Raw genomic sequence first — 10,388 nt, forward strand, 5'->3', positions numbered from 1 at the left:
TTTGGGGGCAATATCTAACCACGTGCCATGGAATGAGACCAGCCCCAGGCAGAACTGGTTGGTAATTTTAAGACAAATTGGTTTTGCTTGAAAAATGGAGGTTTGTTGAAATCCGGCGTGTTTATAGAAAAACATCGGTTTCAACAGATTTCTGTTTCAACATGTTTTTTAGAAGAAAAAGGAAAGCTTTCCAAATTGCCACAAGACCCCAGTTGAACACTTTCTCAGCAGAGCATAATCCATTTCTCAGCTCCAAATTACTTTTCATTTTGCAATGTAAGTAAACGTATTGCAAAATCCCCTTTTGAAAGGGGGCTGAAATCCTACTGAAAGGGTTGGGGAGGATCTCGGTGACAGACTGGGATTAACTCGTTCCAGCCTGGGGTCTGGATTTTCAAACAATATCCTTTTTTTCTTTCTTTTCGATGATGGTTTTTCATCCCACTGCAGGATGGTTAATACCAGCAATTCCTTCCTGGTGTGGAAATCGCTTCATCTACAGGCACCAAATATTAAGGGCTGGCAGGGGACCCGACGTGGGGGCAGAATAGGTCCTTTTTGTGCTGTTTTTCTCTGATTTACCCTACTCCTGCAGCATTTTTACTGGCCTCGGTCAGGGAGGAGATGCTGGTGGATGGTCAGGTCCACTGCAGGCATTTCTCCCGTACAGATGGGCAATGCTTTGTGGCCAGACCGCTGGAAGACCTTGTTGCCACACTGATCCAGTAATAATTCCCTTCAGCGAGGCACGAGATGACATCTCTGATAGGGACCACCTCCATCCATATGAGTCCACATCTTATCTGAGGCATTGCAATTGCAGGTTGGAAATCCAGCCTCCGGTGCGGGGAGCCCAGGGCACGCCGAGAGCACCGGCACCGCGGCGATTTTCCTTGGGAGCCTTGCTGGAGCCGAGAGCAATGCTCTCCGCTTGCCGGGGAAGTTGGGAGGCCTCATCAGTATGCACAATAGAATAAAATACGCAAATGCGAGATTTATTCTGTTTAATCAACTGGCCTCTCCATAGATTTTGCACTCTCCTAATCAAATTAATAATTTAATTCCAGATTTTAGTTTTGCCATAGAAGAGGTGCGGGCCCAGCCCGCAGGCTGCACCCGGCTGGGAGAGATGCTGGGGCGGAGAGAGGGCTCCCCGAATTCGTGGTGGGATGCAGCCGGAGCCACAGGGATGCAGGAGGATCCGGAGAAATCTCTGGTTTGGTTCTGGACCCAAAGAACTCTTGCAAAGCAGCCCCCTCCTCCCCTGCACAAGCTTTTCCAGGCACAAGAGGGGTTTGGGTTTGGGAAGACGAGGAGGGAGGTGGGTCTGGAACCCCGAAACAGTGTCGGGTTCTGCTGGCAGTTGTGTTAACGGCTCAGCTTGACTTAATGAGATGGTGACTGTGTTGGTGAGCAGCCAAAATCTGACCTGCTTTTCTCTTTATTATATCTGCTTATAGATCTCATGCAACTCTTTAATCAAATGTTTCAATGCCTCCCTAGAGCTGGAAAGGATTCGGAGAATGCGGCTGGGTTGTTTGCAAACTTCTTCAGGCTCCAAGGTTTGCTCCAAGCTTTCCTTTTTTCAAGAAGAAAGGGAATCAAAGCCAGTGGCCAGGCTCAGGGTGTTTGGGCCAGATCCTGGGGCGGTGCGGGGGTTTTACAGCAAAGGCCGGGGACACGGGGAAGGGGACATCACCTCTTTGCTGAGCCTGGTGGCACTCAGAGCCCGCAAGGGCGTGCGGACAGGGCTGGGCCCGTTGCAGCTGACCTAGGGTCAGGCTTTGGTGTCCACATGGACGTCGGTGGCTTTGGGTCTGATGCCTCCCTTGCAATCAAATAGAAACCTGAAATTATACCAAGCCCATAAATGCATCTGTTAGAGAGTCCGTGATGGGTTGGCAGTGGGATATCCAGTTCCCAGCCGGGGAAAGGATAGGTGGAGGGATGCAGGGAAGAGCTAGGAGCTATTTCAGCTCCGTGTGCCACCCCCTTCCTCCTGCTGCTCCAACTCGAGTGCTAACAAATGCTTTACAGGGAGCTGTGCCAGCGATGCTCGGAGCACGCAGCACGAGAGCAGATCGTCGCCCTGCCCCGCGCAGGGAAATCCCTTTGATGCTAAAGTGGCTGCGGGGGGAAGGAAGAGGAGTGGGTACCTCATCGTGCTCGGAGCGACGGGCTGGTTCACTGAGCAGAGCCCCGGCAGGCTCTGCCACATCCTTCTGCTGCTTTTCAGCGATAGCTGTCGGATTTGATGATTGCAGTGGGCTGGCTTTTTGCATCCTCGCTGGAAAAGCGCTGCCTTGCTCCGTGCCCCCAGAGCAAGACGGGTCTCCTACCGCTGGGGGAGGAGGGTCGATGCATCCCTACCCTCAGGGGCATCTGATGTTGGAGGAAAAACTCTGGAGTGGGGCAAAGATGCTCAGCATTTGGGATGCAGCTGGAAGAAGGGGCAGAGTCTATTATGGACAAAACCCAGGGATTTACAAGGCTCCCGTTGTGCTCCCTGGTTTTCCCCTTCCTGCCTTCGCAGAGTGGGAGGAAGCGCTGGCAGCCTGACAAGGCTCAAGTGGCCTCTGGTAGTCGCTGGGGTATTTTCCGGCGGCGGGGAGGGTCTGAGCAGTGATGCTGAGGCTGTTCAGTGTTGTCATCCGTGACGCAGACGTGTCACCATCCCCCGGGGTCCCCGTATAACAGCTTGTGCCAGCTCCTGCCATTGCGACAGTCTCTGTCTCCGCAAGCGCAGGCACCTGGGGCAGGAGCGTCTGTGCCTGCAGTGGGAAGCTGGCCGCAAACCCTGGCTGCCCTGGGAAGGGCTGCGGTCACGTCCTGGGGCTGGAAATCCCTGCCTGGTCCCAAAGGGCTCAGGGGAGGTGGGGGAGGACACGCTGGCTCTGCCTTCCCCTTTAGACACCCCCCTGTCAGCGTGAAATTAGATGTTGAAAGCGCAGAAATTCGGTGCTGATGCAAAGCTTTGCCTCTCCCTGGGTTTCGCCAGCCCTGCCTGCAGCCCCGGGATGGAGGCAAGGGAGGAATCTGGGGGAGCAGAAAGACCAGGGCCTATCGCCTTTCCCAAACTGTCCTGGGAAACCTGGGGGGAAGAAACATGGAGCCGGGGTTAAAACCCTGGACCAGGTCTCAGCAGTCGGAGCATCTGCTCCAGCTCCGACACAGCCCGCGCTGCAACCTGGGGCAAATCCTGTCACCGTCCCTGCCCTGAGCCCTCCCGTCACCCTTGCACACGTGTGTGTCCGTGCACGAGCAAACACCCAGGGACACCCGCAATCGCCTCCTGGCATTTGTGTGCGGGACCCGGGGACGGGCAGAGCATCCCTGGTGCCAGCCCCAGCCCTAAACGCCAGCGCAGGTTTTTGCTGGGGAGGGCGACGGTTGTGCCACGACCGGTGGGATGCTGCTCCCCTCCGCAGCGGTTCTCTCCCCCTCTCCCAGGCTCTTCTTTCTCCCATGTACCTCCCAAACCCGCCGAGGTGAAACCCCACCACACCTTGGTCCTCATCATTTCTCGAGCCCGGTTTGTTGCCAGGGGTTTCCCCAGAGACCTGGCTCCTGCCTTTCCCCGGCAGCCTCCCTGCAAAAACACTTTCCTAAGAACTCTGGAATAAAAAAAGAAAGAAGAAACAGCCCCCTTGTTCTGCTGCGATGAACTGGCTCTTTTTCCAGTCACAAGGGTGAGCTGAAGCAAAACTTTCCATACTGAGCAGGAACAGAAAGAGAGAGGGAGAAGTAACAAACCCTCCTTTAAAAAAAAATTTTAAAAACCAACAAAAAAAACCCCAACAAAACACAAAAGCCAGCAAACCCAAGTACTGTCTTTCTCCCATCTCCCTCCTTTTTGAAACAAGCCAGTGAGTTTGCAGAAGTGTGTTTTAAGCAGGAGCAGATGCCGGCGTTCCTCGGGCCGGGAGGGGCGAGCCGAGCCCAGGAAGGACGCGGAGATAGAAAACAGATTGCAGCAAATATTTGTGTATTTAATTGCTGCGCGGGACGGTGGTGCGAGGGGTGCTGGGAGCCAACTCTCGTGTGTTTGGTGCTTTGAAATATGGGTGTTTAAGGGGTTTTATTGCCTTGGTGTGCGAGAGTTTCCTGGCTTGCTTGCTTTGGGGGCCAGAGAGCCAGAAATATGGTTTAAAAGCTGCAGGTCCCTGTGAAGCCTCAGGATGCCGGGAACTGGGGCTGTGGTGAAACACTGACCGGGAGGGACGGGTATCAGGTGCTGCCTTTTGGGCTGGGAAATCGGGTCCCCGTAGGATGCCGGGCAGCGATCTCTGCTGCCTGGAAGGTATTCTGGTATTGGCAGCACTATTTCTTGCATCGCTGTAGGAACCAGAGGTCCCAAAGAATCAAGGTCCGCAGGGGGTAAGGCTCTGGATGCGAATGGGGATGACGGTCCCCATCCCGCAGCGCTGGCTCTCCAGCACCAGCGAAGCCATGAGCCCAGGGAAGGGCTTCTCCAGAGCACCCTGCAGAGCTATGAAGAGCTCTCTGCGTCTCAACCCTCAGTTTTTTAGGAATTATCCTTGATCCGTGAATTCACTGGGTGGTTGTCTGGTGCTGATGTGACCATTAACAGCATCCAAAAAAAAAGCAAAGTTAAACTGAGGCCACCTCGCTGGTTAACATAAAACCAGCTCCAAGAGCCCAACGCCAGCACCTGCCCGTCGCTGCTGCTGCTCTCTAGATACCTCTGGGGTCCTCAGCCCCGAGGAACGCCAGCCTGGCCCCTAGAAACTCAGTAAGTCTGAGCAAGGGAAAAGGGGTCAGAAGGAAATTGGGCCGTACAAGCAGTGCCGGTGTCCTGGCGCGCCGGGATAGCGGTGGAGAGGCTGGCAGAGCACTGAGCTGTCTGGATCTGCCTGGCTTTCTCCAGTGTCAATTGGCTTTTGCGATGAACCTGTTCTTCCCAAAATCTCGGCTATAGGTTCCTCCCATTAGCGATGCCCTCTGTCCTGCTTCTGCTAAATGATTCATCCCAAACACTCTCGTTATTGCTCCCATTAGTCACGCTGACATAAATTCTTCTTTGACAAAACGATATATGTTTCTCGTCAACTCCGCACGGCCCTGATGACTCGTGTCCTTAAAACCCCATCCAAATGATGTGACTTTTCCGCACTCCCCCCTCCCAGTAAATTAAAAAAGATGCACCTGCTTTTGCTTTTTAGCCCATGAAGGGGAAAAGAAATAAACAGGATAAGAGCAGCCGTGCCTCTCCTGGCTTCTCCCTAAGGGCTCCAGGAGCTGGGCGGCCCTGCCTGCGTGCCTTCCAGCCTCCCAGAGCCAAATCCTTCGGGATGGCTTCAGGAAGCAGCGCGTGGTGTGATGAGATAGTCTGGCTCGAGATGCTCGTTTCCAAAGGTTACCTAAAAACCCTGTCCTGGAAGAAACCGTCTCCTTTGAAAGTTCGTATCTGGTTGCATTGCTCCTCGCCCTCTGCAAGGGACCGGCTTGGGAGGCAAGCGGCAGCAAGCCGGGCTCCAGCCCGCTCTCCTGCTGGGGGTTTGGTCTCGCTGGGCCCGGGGGAGGCTTTGCCCGAGGGCATGGAGTGAGTCTCGCTGGGGACAGCCTGGCTCCCCGGCTCAGCCGGCGCGGTGGGCACGCAGCCGCCCTCCTCCAGCCTCCTGGAGCGGGTCCCAGCCCTGCAGCGCGGGCAGCTCCGGGGACAACAGTGACAGCCTTAAAAGGGGTGACAAGAGCAGCAGCCCGGCTCTCGTGTGACCGGCTCGGGCTCAGGAGCAGCACCACGCCGGGAGGAGAGGCAGGGACGCTCCAACAGTGACAATTCCCCAAGAATTTCCTCCTTTCGCCAGCTCTTTCCCAGCGTCAGCATCGCACGCCGGCTTGGGGGCATCTCCCCTGCTTGAAGCAGGGCGATGTGACCCGTGTGGAGCGGGGACAGGGCTGCTCTGGTCGGGCTGTCCCCAGCCAGCGCAGCTCCTTCTCAGAGCAGGGAAATGTCCTGGCTGCGATACCAGCAGCAGGGAGCAGCCGCCTAAAATACTCCGGCCGGCTTTCTCAGGAAGGTTAGATGATGTTTGCAGAGATGATGTGGGAAAGATGAAAATCCCCCCTCCCCTTGAGGTGACCCTCCCCTGGGGAAGCAGCGCTCGCTGGGAGCTGTCTTCTGTCGTTTCTGGAAAGCGGTGCTTTGAGCAAACTATTTATAAACTGAGTTTTCTTTAAATCCTGAAATTGAGCCATAACTTCAGACAAACAGAAAAAAAAAAAAAAGAGATGCAGGCAAAAAAATGCAGGCAAAAATAAATATACAGGCAGCCTAAACTTGCAAAGCAAGTAGTGATTTTAGGAAGGGCTGGGATTTGGAGGCATCTGCAATGGGGCTGGTAAAGGGTCTTCTCAAAAGGCTTCCAGTGGCCCAGGGGGCTGAGGACCGGTGGGATTTTGCCCGGCTGCCCAGCACTGTGACCGCTCCCCGACAGAAATCTTGCTGATATTTAAGCCCCGCATCACCTCTGCTCACCGATAATCACCGCGGTGGGAAATGCCAGGCAGCGTGACCTTCCTCGGCACGCTCTGCGGATTTGTGCGGGGGATTTATGGCCTCGCATCACTCAGGTTTTTACAGGCTCGTTTGTCACCACGGCCTGAAATGCCAGCGGGGCCGGGCGATGCTGCCCAGCCTGTGCCATGCGCCGTGGGGCACGGTCAGGATGGCGCAGGCTGTCCTGCATCCCGTGATGCTCCTGCCATGGATGACACCTCCCTTTCCTATCAGACGACCTCTTTTATTTTAAAGCCTTTCTTCCAGCTCGTGCTGCTGTGGGACTCGCTGGCACGTGCCCGCCCGCGGTGTCCCTGCGTCTTCCTCCCGCCCGTCCCCGTTCCCCCACTGCACCCCCAGCCCACCCCTAAACACATTCATCTATTTCTCCTGCAGGAGAGAGCGGCTTCGGGAAACAGGTCCATAAATCACTGGCAACACTTGGAAATAAAAATCATTATTGTGATGAATGGGGTTTTATTTCTCTTTTAAGAGGAGGGACCATGAAAGACCAGGGCAGGGGAGAGCGGGGAAGAGGAGGTGTTGCATTTTCTATTTTTGATAAGTTAAGGGGGATAAAGCTAATTGCATGAGAGCTGTTTGAAGAGAGAGGGGAAGAAACAAGTGTTTGCTGCATATCCCTTGCTGGGGATGGGGGGAACACGAGCGTGTGTGAAGGCTTCCCGTACGACTCTGCATTATTAAGATAATATATTGCACTGCTCAGGGTCAGGCTTGTGCCTCAGAGAGCTTGTCCTGGCCATAGCGCAGTGCTTGGTGGTGTACAAACCCACAAGAAAACGCTGTCCCTGGCTCCAGTTTGTGGGTAATTTTCTGCTGGCCCCACCAGCACCCGCAGCACCCACATCCCGCAGCACCCACATCCTGCAGCACCCGCATCCCCCAGTATCTGCATCCTGCAGCACCCACATCCTGCAGCACCCACCTCCCTCAGCACCGGCTCGGCTCCTGCTGGCACCACGGACACCATGGGCTTGGGGAGCAGCTCCCGCAGCCAAGGGGAAGCTTTGCACAGAATTACTTCAGGATTTGGCCCTGGGCACCAGGGGATGGGAGCTTGTATTAATTAAGCAGCAATGGTCCAAGTCACGGGGCATTTCCTGGGGATTAATGACTGGCTGGGAGGAGTTAATGACTTGAGATGAATCCAAAAATCCCATTTACCCCAACCGGTGCTGAGTCCCAGCGCACACTTTGTGCCAAGGTCAGCACCACCATTTTAAGGCAATTTTTAAAATTATTATTAACAAGAATAATAAAGTGTTGGAAATGGATTCTCCTTCCCGCCACAGCGATGCAGCTCGATTGCCGCGGGCTCTCGGGGAGAATGGCTGCCCCTCATATTAAGCCAGCGTATCAAATGGAAGGAGCATCCCTCTCCCTCGGCCCCTGCAGGAGCCCTGCCCCGGGGACAGGAGGGTGTCGGGGACGGCGTCCTTGGCCTTGCAGTTTCCAGCCCAGCTGCACCGGGATGGCGATGCTCAGAAGATGCAGGTTTCAAAGACAAGAGGAGCAGTCGGGCAGAAGGCAACCTGCCGCAGCGTTGTGCCCAGAGTAGATCAGGATTCGGCCTCTCGGCAATTATCTCTGATAAATGTTTTAGGGTTGTCATGGCAATGAAAGAGCCCGGCTAATCCTTGGGTTTCCTTTCTTCAAAGGGAAGAAAGTTTGCATACCTGACTGCAGGCGTGAGCAGCCCGGCGGGATGCTCGGTCTCTGTGCTGGCAGCCCTCCCACGCGTGCACACACACACACGCGCTGGAGTAAATGCAAACCGAATCCGTCCCGAGGAGGGGGAGAGCACCTCCCTTCTGCTCTCCGTTGCCACTTGACACTGGGCAATCCGGCTGCATGGGGTTGCAGGACCAGTCCTCGCCTTTGGGATCACTGGTTATTTATTTGCACTGTACCCCTGCCCGTGTCCCTGCCTTCCCCGGCACGGGTGGGGACGATGCAGCGCCGGGGTCAAGCTCTGGGTGCTCCCCTGGGCTCTGAGCAGACCGCAAACAGGGATGCAGCTTGCGGGTGGATGCAGCCAACCTGATGCTTGGGGAAAGGCGATCCAAAACACATCCCACCCAAGAATCTGCTATCGGTGGAAACCAAACCCCGGGCAAATCCTGCCCTTGGCCTTCCCCTGCGCCCCAGCCGAACGAGAGCAGCGCCGGCACGAGCGTTCAGCAATGTCGTGGATGCCGGGGCAAAGAGCACCCAGCCCAGCGAGCACCGCCGTCTCCTGGCCAAGGGGATATCTCCAGCCAAGTAGCTCGTCTCTCCCTCTGAAGCCAAAAGGGAACTCAGCACTTTGTGAGCAACCGGGGACCGTCCCTGCCCTCGGCAGGAGCAGCGCTCGTCTCCTAAACCCTGCTGGAAACTGCTACGGCCGGGAGCCTCTTCAGCAGCTTATCCCACTCTCACTCCTATTACTGGAAAGTTTTATAGCCACTCACTGTTTGTGATTAATCATTTTGTTTTAATTGCCGCTCCTCTGGCTGGCAGAGGCTCAGCAGGGATTTTATGCCTCTTGGCTGCTTCCCCCAGGTACGTTCCAGGACTGGCCGACGGCAAAGCACGGAGCAGGACCAGCCCCACGACAGCAGGCACCCCGCTTCAGTGGGGTGCAGGTTTGGGTGGTGTGCGTGCCCCCAACACTGGCTCACGAGCAGCACCCTGATGGAGACCCAATGTGGTAATGAGCTCCCTCAATAATGCAGCCAAACTTGCAGTAGCAGCAGCTCTCCCCGAGACCGCGGGCTGCAGCAAGGGATGGGGAGGATTGGGGATGCTCTGCACCTCCCCGGTGTTCCCCATGGATGCTGACATCCTTCTGCCGAAGGCTGGAAGCAGGCAGAGGAGGGGTGAGACCCAGGAGCTGTTAGATATCCTTCAGTGGTGTTTCTGCACACAACGGGAATGAAATGCAAGCAGCAGCTTCAGTAGGGAAATAAGAAACACCCAAGCTGGAGCGTGCCCAAGGCAGGGAGGGATGCCCCTGCCTCTGCAAACAATGCGGTGCTGGGGTGTTCCCAGGCTCGAGCTGGTCACAGCTCCGCATTGCTCTTTTGTGGGAAACGATGGCATTTGCAAATGTGATTTTGATTCAAACAATGCTCAGGGTTTGATTGTCAGCTGGGAACCCAGCAGAGCTGCTGGCATCCCGAGGATGGCCCGACTCTCCCCTTAGGGACCTGCTCGGTGCTCTCCCGGCGGGTGACACTGGCCAGCCGCACGCGTGTCATGCCGGGCCCCGTCCCACTGGGCGGGAAGGACCCAGAGGGGCAGAGGTGACTTTGGGCAGTGCCCTGATGAGCTGCAGCCCATGTAACCGTGGCCTTGGGCATCCAGAGCACATAACGAGCATCCTCCAAGTGTCCGGCATATTCCCGTTTTTCCTGCCTCTCCCAAACCTCCCCCAGGCAGGAGGTGAGCAGGGATGTCTGTCCTCTCCTCGTAGAGAGCTCAGACCCCTGCCCAGCCTGCCAGCTCTGCCGGACCGGCCCAGAGTCAGGAGCAATGGAAATCTTCACCTTGTCCAGCCTCGGGAGCGGGGGGATCGGCATCCCGGCTCCCGGTGTCCCCGCAGATCCCCACTCAAAGCAAGCCTTGGGGATGAGAATGCACCGCGAGCCCGGAGCTGTGCTGCTGGGAGTGACTCCACAGCCAAAGCAGCAAATCCAGGGAGCAGCAGAAAACACGTGAGCGTGGAAACCAGGCAGCAAATTTAAGTTTGCAGCAAGGCGTTGCAGCATTGCCTCCGTCCCAGCGAGGCTTCGCCCAGCTCAAGTGGCCTCTCTGTCCCTGGGAGAGTTTTCATGGGACTTAAAATGATTTTGCCAGTGAAGCAGCT

The sequence above is a fragment of the Calonectris borealis genome, chromosome 26, assembly GCF_964195595.1.
Source record: "Calonectris borealis chromosome 26, bCalBor7.hap1.2, whole genome shotgun sequence".
Taxonomy (NCBI): Eukaryota; Metazoa; Chordata; class Aves; order Procellariiformes; family Procellariidae; genus Calonectris; species Calonectris borealis.